The sequence below is a fragment of the Electrona antarctica genome (genome assembly GCF_951216825.1).
Source record: "Electrona antarctica genome assembly, chromosome: 8".
NCBI classification, from domain to species: Eukaryota; Metazoa; Chordata; class Actinopteri; order Myctophiformes; family Myctophidae; genus Electrona; species Electrona antarctica.
In genome coordinates, this window is record NC_136789.1 from 41,187,291 (window position 1) to 41,206,127 (window position 18,837).

Sequence of the window (18,837 nt, forward strand, 5' to 3'; positions counted from 1 at the left end):
TGCGCGATCATCCTCTTTGTTTACGAGCCATCCACGCAGTTAATTACATTACTGTACATACCATTAGTGAAGTGTTATATATTATACCATTATATATAATCTACAGTATATATTACAGTAAAATACAGTATTATCATACATCTAACATTATCAAGAATAGACACGAAAAGGGGTCACGAGGCTGGCTGGGAGTTCCACAAAGGGACAGCGTGTGCAGCTTTCTGCTAGCTGTGTGTGTGTGTGTGTGTGTGTGTGTGTCTCTGTCTGTTAGCCACATTAGCATGCTAAACAACTCCAGCGAAACCCAAAACAAACGCAGTTCTCTCCCGCAGTGTGTGTGAGAAATATGGAAAAATATGAAAATACTGTGGAGAATATACTGCCATCAGCAGCCAGCCACCATGATGAGCATCAGAGATAAAACACACACACACACACACACACACACACACAGCGCGCGCGCGCGCACACACAGACAGACACACGTACCTGAACGCAGGGTCCTCTCTGCTACATCTCGGCGGCGGCGAGAAGGCGTTTCTTTTATTGAAAAGTTTCTGGAAAAGAGTCGGAGGCATTTTTTTCCCTTCTTTTTTTGTACCAAATTCGGTACAGAAAGTCACCTCCTCCGTCGTCCTCCTCTTCTCGAAGGAAATAATCCCAAGAAGAGCTAACTAACGTTGTTCCTTGTAACTGTCTCCATTGGTGTCACGCAGTCATATGACAGCATTAGTCACACACCGACCGTCCGCCACCGCACAGAAAGCTCCCTGGAAACCAAACCCACTGCTGTTTTATCATTGGTCCGTCGGTCCGACTAAATATCCGATTGGATGATATTTTTGGCTGGGGGGGGGGGACCACGTGGTCAGCGGCTTGACTGTGTTGATGTTTTTGTTTGAGAATTATATAAAAAAGGAATGTTGGATATATATGAAACATATTGATTTTCATAAACCCAGTGGTTCGCAAACGTGAACAAGAGTGAAGGCTACAAATGGAACCAAATTATCCTTATTATTACATTTTGACTGAATTACAGACAGCCATAACCCATAACGATCCCTAGCTGCCTAGGCTTTGCGAGCTTTTTGTGAATGTGAATACATTTAAACAAGGGGCTTATTGGGGTTAAAAGCAAGTGAAATAAAATGATAGCCACACAAAAAATTTCATTTTTAAATGGACCAGCATTTAAAACATTAGACTATGAGAGTTACACACAAATAAATAAAAACAATTATTTTATTAATATCCACTGTGGGTGCATATTTAAAAAAAAAACATAATAAGGCACATTGAAACATAAGTAGCCAATATTTTATTTATTGTCAAAAGGTCTCTTCAGACATTTAAACAATATATAAACAACAAAACACTAACATATATAAAACAGAATACAGTGAGGCACTGAAAGTCACAAGTACTATACGACACCTAGTGGTAAAATCATATATCTGCAACATTAAAAGCATACATGAGACATGTTCACTTTTCAACAGTGTCTGTCACTGAGAATTGAGAAATATGGATTAAAGTGCATTAGGTCTGTATAGGTTCTGCATCATTTAGCACTATTGTACGATTTGCACAAAATGTGTGAATTGATAGAAAAACCAAACGACTCATACTTGTATTGTCAATGCCAAGTTAGTCACGTATAATTCTACCTTTACTGTGTCCAACCTGCATATACTAACCAATATATACACACACACACACACACGGCCCAAATTGATGTGTATTTGGCTGTGCACCCCCATCCGAAAATATGTTTTGCCAGGGACCCCCAGAAGAGAATTCTTGTGTAAAGATGTGTTGCTTTTTCCCAAATGTATTTATTTTCGAATAACCAAAGTATGAATAGGGTTAAAGTGGTTAAACTGATATGCAATACAGGGAGTAGAGTGCAAAGAAAAATAATGAAGTGGTACAGTGTAACCAGGATGCCAGGTACAGATCAAACCCAACATCTGTCTAAACATGCTACCGAACTTGCATTCCTAGCATTGTAATCATATGTCTATTTAAATAACATCATGTGAACAAGTAACCAATGTACAACTAGTAGCATCTATCTAAAATACAGGCAACAAAAAGTGACACAAGGACAGGGAGTGCTAGGGGGCGAGATAGATTCTGAAGAGGTGAATATTACAGCCCTAAATGGTTTAACTGCATCAGTGCCGTTCCATCTGTAAAGTGTACAACTTCGCCACATAACTTGCCGATTCATGAACGGGTGGTTGAAATGCATTTGAAAATGCTTGCGAGTTTGGATCTCTGAGGGATGAGGTACAGCATCAGCACCCGTACTCCTTATCAGTTGATAGACTGATTGTTTTTGCTACAGGTGTTATGTAGTTTGTGTTTTCATGAGACCATTGTTGACAAGGTGACTCGTCGGTGGTGCCAGTGCTCCACAGAATAGTGCGCCATCATCATCAGATTCATCACTATAAATGTGTACACTCTCACAGTCATCACTACTGTCCTCAGTATCTGAGGACAGGCTGACTCTGTATTGCTGTCTTCATCATCATCATCATTTCTTTTCACTGCTATGTCAACGATGACCCTGCAGCCTCCATTTCTTTGGGCTCCATCCTCTTCTGTTCGCCTTTAATCTGTGGAGAATGAAATTGCATTCTAAAAAATGTCTTCCCACAAAACGGTTTATAACAAAGCAGATATTGGATTTCCAAATTAGATCATTCAGTTGTTGCTTCATGGCCTCATCATAGCCAACATAATCAAAGTGTTATACTGTAGTAACTGTACATACACTTTATTTTGATTTCATATAAACATTTTGAGTGATGTTTCAATGATACATATGATATGATCATTATTGTAAGATTTCCCCCAATGATCATCATTGATAAGAGGATATCCCTAAAACACAACGAGAAAGAAAGAAAGAAAGAAAGAAAGAAAGAAAGAAAGAAAGAAAGAAAGAAAGAAAGAAAGAAAGAAAGAAAGAAAGAAACTTACTCGTGGTCATACGAGTTGTTCTTCTTTTACTTCAACTTCTTGAGGTTCCTGTTTAATAGAAATGGTGCTGGTTGGTGCTGGAGAACTCGTGTTCACCTGCAGGTGGACTCCACAAACACACACTGGTCTGGAATGAAGGAATAGAATCAGGACTTTGATGTGAAGGTTGAATGTAAAACAGAGAGAGTTTAAATTGGAGTTTGAAGTTACAATGGGTTTATATAGGAAGCAGCTGTGTCTGATTAAATGAATACCAAATATCTATTCTAAATACTGAATCAACTTTTTTTTTAAAAGATATTAAAAACTTAAAATGACCCCAAAACATTGAGAGACACAGACAGACAGACAGACATATCATACATTACAGTGACATGAAACATTTTTACAGGCTCCACTAAGTTAGTGAAGCCAGTTACTGAATACATAAGTATTACATGCCCTGGATTGAATGACATCCCACATCAGTAGGCACAGGCATCAGAGAAAATAACAGCGATAGTGAATGGAGAACCACGACAACGCGTCATGTGGTTCCAGTTGCATATAAACATGCACACTCATGTACACTCACCGGTCGGAATGAGACCCAGCATAGATGCTGGACACAAGAGGTGCGGTGGGTGTAGATGTCGACGAATCCTTGTCATTCATGTAGCTACAATATAAACACACATATTATTGCAACATCATTTGTGGGCCATTCATTTTCCCAGCCCAGCAGCATATACAGTATAAGCTATGTGACCATAGTCACGTGGACAAATTGCAGGTTGAAAAGCCCTCAGCTCTGAACTCGCTAGCCATGGTTCACATGATTATGACTTCAGAGCTATGAACTCGGTAGAATCTGATAACAAACTAGAAAGTAAGTAAGGCTGGTATAAGTTTGTTTTGGGATGCCTGGAGCCTTGTTTTAGGGCCTTTGTGGTGCTATATGTACCATGCATGTGCATGCATAGTCGAAGACAAAGACCTTCTCCGGTATCCTTTGAGTGTACAGGCCCAGGGTTTGATGAGGTCAGATCAACATATGGAATGAATTCTGTGGCCATATATGGAGTGTCTCGGAGGCGTGACAGATGCGATGCAGGTTCATAGTAACGTTCAGTGCAGTGGACTACTTAGTACTAATACACAAAATTAATAACAAGTTATGGTGCACAGTTCGGGATAACTTCCTACAAAAATACAGAAATAGACCAAGAGAATTGATACCTGTCCAGAAGCAATACAGCAAGTTCTTCATCTGTTCTGAGCCCTTTGACCTCACGAAGTTCCCTCCAATGAACAAATGCATCACCGAGGAATACTCTGGTCTTCTCACGAGCCCTTGATTCCTTCTTGGTCAACTTCTTTTCCTCCTCTGTTTTCCTTTTCTTCGCCCACTTTGCAGTGTATGCAGTTGTGGGCAAAGGTGGAATAGGACGCTTTTTTACCATAGAGTTTTTCTCCCACTCGTCCACGGTCTGCAGTGAGGGGCTTATCCACTCGCCTGCCATCTCTCTCTCTCTCTCTCTCTCTCTCTCTCTCTCTCTCTCTCTCTTTGTTTTCTTCTTTCTCTCTCTGTGCAGCGCAAATCAATTACGTCTTCCTAATCCTCTGTACGTGTTTTGAATTTCACAATCAGCTGAATTGGTGTAGCACCATGTAGCACTAGCAATTTAGCAAACTTGGTAGCAATGATTGACAGACCGTTGTAACCAATCCGATTCCGAACGAGAGACTTCGTGATTGGTTAGTCTTTTGCCGTCGCGGGGATTTTGGGCCAATGGCAAAGCTTATAACTGCAGCCCCTAGAGGTGTGTGTGCGTGCGTGTGTGTGTGTGTGTGTGTGTGTGTGTGTGTGTGTGTGTGTGTGTGTGTGCGTGTGTGAGCGCGTGCCTGCCTGCCTGTGTGCGTGTCTGTCTGTCTGTCTGTCTGTCTGTCTGTCTGTCTCATGCACGTGAGCATGTGGGCCCAGGCTGCCCTTTTGCCTCTCTAGCTTGCTCAAAGTGCCCATTTCCCCCCAAAAAACAAAACAACGGCAGGCTGTAAAAAGTATTTTATCAAAACTTGACTAGGCTATTGTAACTCCCTCCTTTACTCATGGCCTACTGGCATGTGCACTTAAATAAATAAAAACTTTGAGAACCACTGCCTTAACAGACCCGGACAGAACAGCACGTCAGCCTTTTTAATCCCGATTCCCGACCCACAGGTTCTCAACCTGTGGGTCGGGATGCCCCCTCGTGTTTGTTTGTTTGTTTGTTTGTGTGTATGTTGTTTTTAGGTTAGCAATCAATATACTTTTCAGATGGTCGACAATTCTGGATTAAAAAAAATAATAATCTTTTCTTTAGTGGTCTCATGTAATATTCTAATATTTTTTGATTTACTTTTACTTTCATGAGTTCACTGTATGTCATATTCATCAAGATTAAAACAAAAAAAGTTTAAAACATTTCACTGAAACTTTCACAGTTTCGTTGTTTGAATTATGTTACGGAAGAAAATGTACTTTTGCACTATAGTACATTTTTTTAGAAGGAGCTGTAGTCCACTACATCTGGATTCTGTATCCCCATATAGGGAGTAGTAGAGGTAACCGGTGACAACTTCTTGTACTACACACACAACACAGTTACGAGATGGAACACTTTTACTCAAGTTTCAACTTTATTGAATTTAAAATTTTACATAATAGTTCAAAACTTTCACATACCTATCAAACATGTAAAAAAAAAAAAAAAAAACATTTTAAATTTTAACATGAAGCATAATTGCATAAAAATGTCCGCACACCTACATAGACATGTAACAAAATGCAGGTGCATAGGCAAAAAGCAGTGAGCAACACAAAACATTATAAATAATAATAATAACAATAAAAGAAATGCCTACACATTACCGCTTGCACGGTCAAGAGAAAGGTTTTGTCTGTTACCCGTTCATTATGCATTATTGTGTCTTGTGTCTGTGTCTGAAAAAGTTGAATCTTTTTATCAACCTCTACCTGAGGAAGGCCTACACATGACCCAAACGTTGCTTCATTGGAACTTGTCTTGCAGGTTTTTCTTTCATTGATAACATAAATCATACAGTACAGCATTATTTCATTGATAACATGTAATTCAATCATACAGTACACTGAGTACAGCGTTCAACACTGCTGTCAGGTGACAAGTCAACAGTGAACTTTGCAGTTCATTAAGAGGCATTCAGGTCCATGCTGTGCTTTAGAAAACATGGCAGCTGATTGGCCGTGTGGTCAGGTGGGTGGAACTGCTTTTGAGATTTTCACGTAAAGACTAGGGGGCCATCCATCTTGCGCCACCCTTATCCCTTATCCCTAAACGTATTTGCCATTTTTTACTATTTTGAAAAATATTTTAAAATAGTTCAAATTACCGATCTACAAGCTCACAATGTAGATCGGCAATTTGAACTATTTTAAAAGGTTTTTTAAAATAGCAAAGAATGGCAAATTAGTTTAGGGATAAGGGTTAAGGGGTGGCACAAGATATAGACCTAGACAAAAAAAAAAAAAGCCTTGCGGTTTTGTTTAGATCTAGGCCCTAAGCAATCAATTCATTGACATGACATGGAAATCATCATCAGAAGAATTAATAAAAATAAAACAATTATGTACAGAGTGGAAGAAAAAGGAAGGGGGTGATCACCTGTGAAGTGATCATTTCCTCTCCCTTAGGCCTGCTGAAAGGTGGATTTTCAGGCCTGTTTTAAAAGATGCAAGTGATCTGCATAATTATTTTGAGGGAGGGGGTCCATTTGTTTCTAGTTGGTCTGTGTCTCATAGGAGGGCTGTGGGCAGTTCAGAAACCTATCTTCCAGTGACATAATTGATGGAGAACACAAGCTAATAGAAACTGCAGGCTTTCTATTCCTGAAAAATTACCATAATTACCTAATCCACATCATCATATTGATGGTATTCTGTCTCTTCACTGGGTGCAGCTTCAGCACCTCCTCGTACACCCACATCATCATACTGGTGGTATTCTGTCTCCTCACTGGGTGCAGCTTCAGCACCTCCTCGTACACCCACATCATCATACTGGTGGTATTCTGTCTCCTCACTGGGTGCAGCTTCAGCACCTCCTCGTACACCCACATCATCATATTGATGGTATTCTGTCTCTTCACTGGGTGCAGCTTCAGCACCTCCTCGTACACCCACATCATCATACTGGTGGTATTCTGTCTCCTCACTGGGTGCAGCTTCAGCACCTCCTCGTACACCCACATCATCATACTGGTGGTATTCTGTCTCCTCACTGGGTGCAGCTTCAGCACCTCCTCGTACACCCACATCATCATACTGGTGGTATTCTGTCTCCTCACTGGGTGCAGCTTCAGCACCTCCTCGTACACCCACATCATCATACTGGTGGTATTCTGTCTCCTCACTGGGTGCAGCTTCAGCACCTCCTCGTACACCCACATCATCATACTGGTGGTATTCTGTCTCCTCACTGGGTGCAGCTTCAGCACCTCCTCGTACACCCACATCATCATACTGGTGGTATTCTGTCTCCTCACTGGGTGCAGCTTCAGCACCTCCTCGTACACCCACATCATCATACTGGTGGTATTCTGTCTCTTCACTCGGTCCGGCTTCAACATCGGAACGAGCAAATTCGTTATAATAAACTATCTCAACGCTCTCCCGTCTTACATTATAATAAACCACGCCAATGTCCTGCGCTCCCGCACGACACCTTCTGATGACCTGGAGAAACACAGCAGTGCCCGGCTTTAATTAACCGGCTCTCTTAAATAAAAAATGTCTGACATAGTACATTGCAGTGTTATGTTGAATAAAGAAGTAAAATTACCTTCCAGAGACGATAGAGCACAGCAATTATCACGATCAAGAGCAGCAGCATGACTGTACATTTGAGAATGTTAGATGTCAGATGAGAAGCTGTGAGGGAAATATGTTAAATATGTTAGAACATCAAGCATCATGCAAAAGAACAGCTCAAAGTTTGCTTGATTGAGTTTCAAATTGTGACTTGAAAAGACCACATTTCATGTTACCTCTGACAGTGATAGAGAGGACCTCGCTCTTAGAGGAGAAGTTGTGAGAGAAAACGTGGATGTGATAAACGCAGCTATAACTTCCCTGGTGGGTGTGGTTTGCTGGAGGAAACAGGAATGTGGCAGAGTGATCGACAGCTGTCTGGGTATGGTTCTGAGTTTCGCTGCATCCGGCGATGTTGTGTGTTGCATTCAGTGATGTTGTGTGTGGTGTTGTATCCAGAGATGTTGTGTGTTGTGTTGTATCCAGAGGTGTTATGTGCTGTGTTGTATCCAGATATGTTGTGTGTTGTGTTGTATCCACAGATGTTGTGTGCTGTGTTGTATCCAGAGATGCTGAGTGTTGTGTTGTGTCTAGTGGTGTTGTGTGTTGTGTTGTATCCAGATATGTTGTGTGTTGTGTTGTATCCAGAGATGTTGTGTGTTGTGTTGAATACAGTGGCGTTGTGTGTTGTGTTGTATCCAGTGATGTTGTGTTGGATGCAGTGACGTTGTGTGTTGTGTTGGATACAGAATGGTTGTCAGCTGGCTGGGTGTAGTTGTGTGTTGTGTTGGATACAGAGCGATTGTCAGCTGGCTGGGTGTAGTTGCGCGTGGTGTTGGATCCAGTGAAGGTAAGGTGGAAGAAGCCTCCTGGGTATTGTGGCCGGATGGAGCATCTGATGCTGAAGCTGGAACCCTCCATCACCTGCAGCCCCTGCTGCTGTCTTTCAGAAATGGAGTGTACTAAGGTACGCACTGATGTTGTGTGTTGTGCTGTATCCAGAGATGTTGTGTGTTGTGATGGATCCAGAGATGTGCGTTGTGTTGAATACAGTGGTGTTGTGTGTTGTGTTGTATCCAGAGATGTTGTGTGTTGTGTTGTATCCAGTGGTGTGTGTTGTGTTGTATCCAGTGATGTGTGTTGTGTTGTATCCAGTGGTGTGTGTTGTGTTGTATCCAGTGGTGTATGTTGTGTTGTATCCAGTGGTGTATGTTGTGTTGTATCCAGTGGTGTATGTTGTGTTGTATCCAAAGATGTTGTGTCTTGTGTTGTATCCAGAGATGTTGTGTCTTGTGTTGTATCCAGAGATGTTGTGTCTTGTGTTGTATCCAGTGATGTTGTGTTGGATGCAATTATGTTGTGTGTTGTGTTTGATGCAGAGTGATTGACAGCTGGCTGGATGGAGCAGCTGATCACATGTAGCCCCTGCTGCTGGCTTTCAGAAAGGGAGCGTACAAAGGTGATGATTGGCTTAAACAGCAGATCTGGAACAAGACAGAGGTGATTTGCTGAAATTGGTAATACAGTAGTAGTACAGTAGTACTAAGTACGGACAGATAAATTACATAATGTAAATGGAACATTGTTGAAGTCATTGTTTTACCTGAACAGATAATCTCCAGTCTGGCAGTGGAATTGCCAGACCGCTTTGTTCCACACTCCCTCAGTGAAGACTCAGACCCAACACAGGAAGCTGAAATCCACCATACAGGTTCATGTGTAGAAGCAGAAGTCCTTTCTCTTGATACAGCAGAGCCACACTCCAGCTGTCGACACACTACAGTTGATGACTTCAGGTTCCAGTCAGACCGACCATCCACTGGTCTCCACTCTCCCTGGTGTTTCATCTCCAGTATCCCAATACACTTACTGGTTCCCCTCACCAACCTGACATCGTCAGACTCTGTACAGAGACCAGAGAGTAAACAGTAAAGATTCATATTTATTTATTCATGAAATAATAATCCAAAGTTCCAAACCAAAGGTTTAGCTTGTATTTTACCTGAGCAGGTGAGTCCAACAGACTTGTAAGGTGAGCTTGTGTTTCTAGTTGAGTTTGACGTTCCACAGTCCAGGAGAACAGACTCGTTGCCTTTACACTGGAACTCTTTGGTCCACATTGAAACATTGGCTTCTCCATAGAGCGCCCCCAGGAAGACTGAAGGAGCCTCACAGCCAAGATCCCTACAGACCACCTCTGCATCCTGCTGGTCAAAGTTACCTTCACACACTGAGACCCAGGACTCATTAGACTTCACCTCCACTCTGCCAGAACACAAAGTAGTCCCATTCACCAACCTCACAGACTCTGGGGAGAGGGAGAGAGAGAGAGAGAGAGAGAGAGAGAGAGAGAGACATTTCAAGTAACTGACGAAAAAGGCATAATAAAACAAGAACAATTAAAGCAATAACAAGACCAGAGACATTATGTGCAAGATGAATGTTACATAGCATAATAGGCATAATGCCCCATCAGAACATTCCACACGTGTTCTTTTCACAAACAGCAAGTAATGGCTCTAATTGATCAGGGCCAGTGTTTCCTGTGGTTTTGTCAGACATTACTGTAGTTGAAGTAGTTTGTTACCTGAACAGTTCACCTCCAGTACGTACAAGGAAGTGGAAGACATCTTTTTTCCACAGTCACTCAGAGAAGACTCAGACCCAACACAGTAAGGTGTAATCCTCCATGCAGGTTGATGTGTAACACCAGAACTCCTCTCTGTTGAAACGGCAGAGCCACAGCCAAGGTGTCGACACACTACAGATGAGGACTGCAGGTTCCAGTCAGACCAACCGTCCACTGGTCTCCACTCTCCCTGGTGTTTCATCTCCAGTATACCAGCACAGTTACTGGTTCCTCTCACCAACCTGACATCATCAGACTCTGTAGAGACAAGAGAGTAAACGAAATACATACATAAATACATGAATAAATAAAAATCACAACCATGTGAAGTGAGAGGCACTCTTCATCATACATCATCTCATTCTGGCCATTCACAATTTACACCTTAACTTTTCTGACCTCACTTTTTATCCTCAAGTCCTCAGGGCTAATCACTTGGGGCGTCATCACTTCACACAAAAGGGCGCTCTTATCATCATGCATCATCACACATCACATTCTGTGCTCAGTCAATCAAATCATCACAAATGTCATTCTGGCCAATCACTTTTGGCGTCTTCACTTTTCTGCCCTAACTTTTATCCAATCATCAGCCAATGTTAGTGTTCACACAGACCCACAAATAGCATGGGCTAGCGCCCCTCAAAAATGAAATCACACCCCAGTGTGAAGTGAGCGGTGCAGTTGATGAGTTGATTTGCTGCACCCACTATCAAGTACATGACATCATAGCAATTTATTTAGCATTGACTTGAATGGGAATTAGCTGGGAATTAACATCACACAAAGTCACTTGTTGGAGCGGTCAGCACCGCTCAAGGAAAAGAAGGAAAAAACATGTTATTACTCTCATTATAAAACGATTATCCAAATTAAAAGGTGTCTTTTACCTGAGCAGGTTAGTTCAACTGACTTGTCCGATGAGCAGGTGTTTCTGGATGTGTTTGAGGCTCTACAGTCCAGGAGAACAGACTCCTTGCCTTCACACTGGAACTCTTTGGCCCACATTGGAGCCTTGACTTCTCCATAGAGCGCCCCCTTGAGGGCCGAAGCAGCTCCACATCCAAGCTCTCTACAGACCACCTCTGCATCCTGCTGGTCAAAGTCACCTTCACACACTGAGGCCCACGACTCATTAGACTTCACCTCCACTCTGCCTGAACACAAAGTAGGACCATTCACCAACCTCACAGACTCTGGAGAGAGAGAGAGAGAGAGAGAGAGAGAGAGAGAGAGAGAGAGAGAGAGAGAGAGAGAGAGAGAGATTATAAAATGATGTTAGTGATCTACAAGAGAATGTATGAATGCATTATGGATGCAAATTGAATCTAATCACATCAGAGGAAAGATTGTGAAAGATTGTTTCAGTAAAACATTGTTTTACTGAAACCCTAAACAGATAACAGTGTACCCATTCTAAAATGAAGTATATGGAAATATATAATCAATAAATCAAAACACAAATAACTAATCATCATCATCATCATGAGACTTTACTAGTCCCTACACACATAGGCATGGACACACGCATAAACACACATGCACACGCACACATACATACACGCACACAGATGAAATGAGAGACTGTAAGGACTGCTGTCATTGTGTTACCTGAACAGTTCACAGTGGGTTTGCCTGTAAATAAACCTTTCCGTGTGACATGATTCTCCATTATGACACAGTCGCTCAGTGAAGACTCAGACCCAACACAGTAAGGTGTAATCCTCCATACAGGTTGTTGTGTGAAACCAGAACTCCTTTCTGTTGAAACGGCAGAGCCACAGCCAAGGTGTCTACATACTACAGATGAGGACTTCAGGTTCCAGTGAAACCCACTGTCCACTGATCTCCACTCTCCCTGGTGTTTTATTTCCAGTATACCAGAACAGTCACTGCTTCCTCCCACCAACCTGACATCATCAACCACTGTAAAGAGAAAAGTGAGTAAACATTTAAACAGTAATATTACTCAGTATAACAAAAACAATTCCAGAGTGTAGCTTGTTTTTACCTGAGCAGGTGAGTCCAACCGTCTTGTCAGGCGAACAGGTGTTATTAGTTGAGTTTGAGGTTCCACAGTCCAGAAGAACAGACTCAGTGCCTTCACACTGGAACTCTTTGGCCCACATTGGAGTGTTCACTTCTCCATAGAGCGCCCCCTGGAGGAGGACTGAAGGAGCTCCGCAACCAAGCTCCCTACAAAGCACCTTTGCATCATGTTGGTCAAAGTCACCTTCACACACTGAGACCCATGACTCATTAGACTTCACCTCCACTCTGCCTGAACACACACTAGGTCCATCCACCAACCTCACAGACTCTGGAGAGAGAGAGAGAGAGAGAGAGAGAGAGAGAGAGAGAAAGAGAGAGAGAGAGAGAGAGAGAGAGAGAGAGAGAGAGAGAGAGAGAGAGAGAGAGCGGGGGGTGGGTGGTTGGGGTGTGGGGGAGTGGTAGAGAAAGGGAGATGGGGGAGAGAGAGAGTTGATCAAGACATTATTTAGAAGATGTCCGATCTTGTGCATTATATCTTTATAATTTCAATAATAATTAACACAAAAATTATAATTGTGGGCTCGAGTAGTGAGCCCACAATTATTCATTATTGTATTTTTTTTAAATCACACTTGTGTGAAGTGAGGGGCGCCTCACATCTTTAAACAAACATCGAACTCTAAACATATTTGGCTGCCAAAATGAGTTTTGGCCAGTTTGTCCACGCCGCCAAAAACGAGATTTTTAGTTTTATATTGCATTCAGCTTGGTTTCTTTCCCGTATTACTTACATTACTTTATTTGTTTATTTCGACGGGACAAAGCATATTAATGGGCATTACAAACAAGTGCAGTGTTATTACTCGAGTCGTGACCAATGAAAATTGGTCCGTTACCCGACATGTGCCAAAATTATTATATATGGCACATGTTCTGTCACTAAAACTGTTATGTTTTGTTTCACTGTCTGACGATGCTGCTGCGTCTTGTACTTTTCAGTGATATGTCTCAGTTGTTTCACTGTTCTGTACTGTGTTCTTGCTGTTGTTGGTTTTTTTTAATACATTTTTTATCCCACGATTTTGTAACCAATTTTTCACCCCTGCGTCAATTATCTAATGTGATCCTGGGCTCTACACACCCTCCACCAACTCATGCTTCCTTCATGCATGAGTGTCCAAGTTGCTCCTTTACACCTGACAGGGGGAGTTTCCCTGGTTGGACGTAGCGTGTGGAAGGAACACGTTATTCCAACCAGTTCCTTTCCCCTCCATCAGGCGCCCCAGCTGGCCAGGGGGAGGCAGTTTAGTGACCAGGATTACTGCATGTTGGGACACGGGGTGAACATGCAAACTCCACAGAGAAAGGCCCTTTCGCCAACCCCACCTCGGGTATGGGCACTGATGACGTGGAGGAGAGAACACGCCGCCAGCACCCACATCGTGCCCAGCAGGAATCGAACCCAGGACCTTCTAGCTGTGAGGCGACAGCACTACCGACTGTGCCACCGTGCCCCCCTTTGCTGTTGTTTTTCTGTGTTTTAGCTATAGTGTATTTGCCTATTTGGTTTTTATTTTTCCTGTACAGCACTTTGTGAACCTTGAGTTTTGAAAAATACATAATGTTATTTAGATAGCATAGTTTCAACAGAGGCTATGTTCATTGGTTACCTGGTTTCCTATAGTTTCAAATGTACAGAATGATATTTACATAGAGTCATTTAGACAGATGCAGGTTAATTGTTTACCTGGTATCTTAGAATCAAGAATGAAGGTTATTTGTCACTAACTTATACAAGGATAAGGGACGTTTTGGGCTTCCTAGTATGTTTTTCACTGTTGCCACTACATTTCTTTCTGCATGTGTGTGAATATTTACCTTTTATTGACTACAGTTCATGCTTACTCTGCATATTCCGATCACACGTAAATTGCTTTGTATGATGTAATTGTGGACTTCACATGAAGAGGAATGGCATATTTTAAATAGCATGTTGATGATAAGACAACTTTTACATTGTTGATGCATATACTGTATATTATTTTTACCTGAACAGTTGAGCTTCAGTGTAACAGTGGAATGATACGCCTTTACTGGTCCACACTCCATCAGTGAAGTCTCAGAGCCAACACAGGAAGATGGAATCACCCATCCTGGTTGACGTGTAGAACTAGAAGTAAATTCTGTTGAAAGAGCAGATCCACAATCCAACTGTCTACACACTACAGATGATGACATCCTGTTCCAGTCAAACCAAGCCAACACTGGTCTCCACTCTCCCTGGTATTTCATCTCCAGTATGCCAGTACAGTTACTGGTTCCTCCCACCAACCTGACATCTTCGGACTCTGTACAGAGAGAGAGTAATAAGCAATAAAAATGTATTGCATTCATCACAATATCTTGGATAATACAATACACAAATCACTTTCAATTTTGTTCACCTGTTGAGTTGTGAGTTGGTTTAAATTGGAGAGCTGAGGAGAAACATAATAAGTCAATTACGATTCCGGATAAGAGGTTCATGTTTTTGCTTCCAGTTCACTGGGGTGAATTTGGGGATCTTCAAAATAAGATATCCGGCTTGGAGACTTTGACAGGGAAGGGACTACAGACTGAATCAATTCTATAGCAGTTAAATGAGTTATGCACTTAAAAGGCACAATAAAGGCACCATATAAATGCAGTTGCACCATTTACCATTATACAACTTCATTCAAGAGTCATTATAACATCATTTATGTTGTTATCATTGATATTTGCTTCAAATGCATTATTGTGATTTATCAGTGATTTCTAGAATACAAGGATTAATTGTAATCAGTGTAAACAGTGATAATAAAGCATGACTACTGAGGTAATGGTTCAGTCTCTACTCACGGCAGTCAGCGTGTTCGTCCTCACAGTCACATCTCCACGACAATGGAATGCACGTGTCTTTCTGACAAACAAACTGAAGGGGGAGACAGAGGTTTAGGTCGATAATCAGTAATGTATCAAATACATAATCGTCCGGGAGCTAAAGGGTGATTTTTGGCTGAACGTGGTTTTGTCTTTTTATTATTATTATTATATTGCCTATAGGCAACCCAACTCTCCAGGATTGCATTGTCAATGCCCATGTTCAAATGTTCAGTGGATGTACTCAAGAAAGATGCAGGAGCGCATACAATTAATCTTAATCCAGAGCGGTTTACATTAAGCAATAACAAAAAGCATGGCATACATCACATATATAAAAAGTAGCCTAGTTATCATGAAACATGCATAAGATAAGAACGTAACAGTGGAGTATCTATGTAAACTATACATACTATACTATATTATATATTATACATGTGTACTATAAAGTGCTATGACTACATAAAATACAATTCTAGTGCTGTCTACTAACATGCTATAAGTCTGTTTAAAATACTATCTAAGTCTACATAAAGTGCTATATTTAAAATACTATCTAAGTCTACATAAAGTGCTATCTAAGGGGCTAGTGCTACGGGCCATGGTGGAGTCTGAAGAGGTGGGTTTTCAGACTACGGCGGCTGCAGGCTGCAGTTCTGATTGTGAATTGTGAACCTTTGCTGGTACCACGATTCACACTTAATTTAAAGGTGTCAATGGTGTAGTGTGGCAAATCAGCCACAGTGTGGCACATGTGAGTCCATGATTTTTTACTAGATTCATTGGTGAATGCATTTCAGTCGTTCTTATTCAGTCATCTTTTATTTTTATGTTTTATAAACATAGAAAATAAAGAAAATAATAGAAAATAAAGCAGAATCCGTAGGATGAATTAAAAAGCAATTGTTTCTTTAAACAAAACTGTGTATATCCCATTTAACAGCATTAGACAAATGAAAACTTAAAAAACAATGTATTATTTGTGGAATCTAACTCAGGTCTCCTAATGAGTAGATTTGCTTATAAAACATTAAATATAACAATAATTAAATCAAGTCATTTTGAGGCAGAGACAAGCTTGTAGAATGTAAAGCAATGTGATGTTCTTATGCCTATAAATATATTAAAATATAATTTTCCTTAACCCCTAAAATAAATCTTTATATTAGGGCTGCCAATCAATTAAAATATTTAATCATGATTAATTGCATGATTGTCCATCGCAAATTAATCCCATAAACTGCTGAGAGTGTAAAATGGAACCTCAAGATTTAAATATCTATTTCAAGTTTTTAATAATCTTATCACCGTGGGAGTAGACAAATTCTTTATGCAAATGCATGTTTTTTATTATTATTATTGGAACAATGACAAACACTGTCCAGGATCCTCTCTCTCTCTCTCTCTCTCTCTCTTTCTCACACACACACGCACGCACGCACGCACGCACGCACGCACGCACGCACGCAAGTCTCTCAATGCTCTATCAAACTTCACCGTGCATTAATTGCGCGTCAAAAAATGAGTGCTATTAAAATTAATTTGCGTTAAGACGTTATTATCGCTTTAACATTGACAGGTCTAATTAAAATATAAATTTCCTTAACCCCCAAAACAAATCTTTGTAACATTGTTACAGTCAGTTGTGTATTAACTACAGTACTACTAAAAGCAGGGCGAAAAGATGGGCAAGCTAGGTGTTAATTCATTTGCATGTCATTGTGTGAAATCCAATGCGCATTTTCTTCCCCCCCCCCCCCTAGTTTGAGCTACCTCTTCAAGTGGCACATTAGAGTCGACCAGAAGTATCCTAACTGCATAATCAAATTCAAATTGCCTAGTGTTTAAGTGGTAAATGTGTTTTGTAACTAAGCTAAAAAATAAGAAAAAAAATAAAGACAAAAAGTTGGTAGAAAGATATAGTATACTCTATAATCCACATCTGGACACCCACATAATATACAAATACCTATAAGGGTCAATTTGGATAACTATCCATTTAGCTGGGGACCACCTGGAGCCCCTGGGACCACTGGTGGTCCACAGACAACTGGTTGACATCCACTGCTTTAACAGTTCATGCAATAATTTTACATGATTAGATTCCAGCATTTGTTTTGTGGGGGTTAAGGAAACTTATATTTTAATATATTTAAAGAGCTAATAAACTTTAAAGAGCTAATAAAAGCCATGCATTATTTTGTATTATGTGCAATTCCTGGGTGTTATATTTCATAGATTGTCCCTGCCTCAAAATGTCTTGATTTCATTGAGGGTTACATTGAAAGCATTGGTAAATGTTGCATTTATATAGCACTTTAACTTTTATCCAAAGCGCTCTACTACTCTTCTATTCAACATAGAAGAGTAACATTTCACATTTCACCCTGGCTCCATTTTTGGGGACACAGAGGCCAGATTGTGTTGGATGCATGGTGGGGGGTGGGGTACTATGAAATGTATTGCCAGGAAACCCCACACAATGTAATGTATTTTTCATTTAGCATCTAAAGAATGAATCTCAAAAACCTACCCGAACTGTTTTACAGAGAAAATAAACACCCCTTAAAACTGACTTGAAAACATGCAGTCAAAACAATTTAGACTTGTTGGTTGGTTGGTGTTGTGTAGACGAAAGCATGCACTCTCTATGTAGGCTACCAGACCAGAATAGTGACCATCCCCCTTCATTTCAAACACTACATGCAAATTAACCTTGCCCATGTGCTTGCATTTGTCTCATAGCTAGGACTCTTGACTGGAAGTTGAAACCAGACTCCTGTAGGCTACACTCTCAGAGATAAATGAGGATTCCATTGTGTAACTGTAACTCATTGATGGATTGACTACTTTATTTGCAAGAAACAGTTTGCAAGAAACACGCACATAAAGTACAGTTGAATACAAACACGAGTATGATATAAAGCGCTTTGGATAAAAGTGCTATATAAAAGCACAATTTACCATTTACCAAAATATGGCCTGTTTCCATTGAGGTCCTGTGTATTCAATTAATCAAAACATACAGCCCAGGAGTTCTGTACGGTTAGGAAATGTAACTCAGTTTCCACTTCATTGTGTGTGCACTGGATGCATACTGTAGTGTAGTCTGTCTTCTCCAGGGAGATAGGGCTGCATATGACGGCCTTTCTCAATTGCAAGACTGTGCTCACTGAGTCTGTACCCAGTCAAGTTTTGTCTTTGTTTTGGGTCTGTTTAGGGCCAGTTTACTTTACTTTTGCATTTGGGTTGCTTCTTTCAAAGTAAATGGAACATGAAAACTAATGATACATTCAAAACAAACACCATTGTGTTAGGGTTCATAGTTGATTGATTTAATCGGTAAAAGGTGTTGGATGCGCCGTGTGGGGTGGGGTAATATGAACTGTCTTGCCAGGAAACTGTGAAGCATTTTAGCTCACATCTGTATTAAACTCCTGAACATCATTAAATATGAATTAAAATACTCTATATTCTCTTGCATCCAAAGTATACCTAAAGTATTACAAAATGT

The 18,837-nt window shown here is 40.8% G+C and overlaps 1 long non-coding RNA gene across 1 annotated transcript; it reads right to left on the reverse strand.

Moving 5' to 3' along the window:
• Positions 1-1,298: 1,298 nt before the first annotated feature.
• On the reverse strand, positions 1,299-4,688 carry LOC306927958. The gene is made up of 5 exons (XR_013790616.1): positions 4,213-4,688; positions 3,569-3,652; positions 2,995-3,121; positions 1,788-2,627; positions 1,299-1,675 (listed from the first exon to the last, which is right to left on the reverse strand). It is a non-coding gene; the product is annotated as an uncharacterized lncRNA (long non-coding RNA).
• Positions 4,689-18,837: the final 14,149 nt, after the last annotated feature.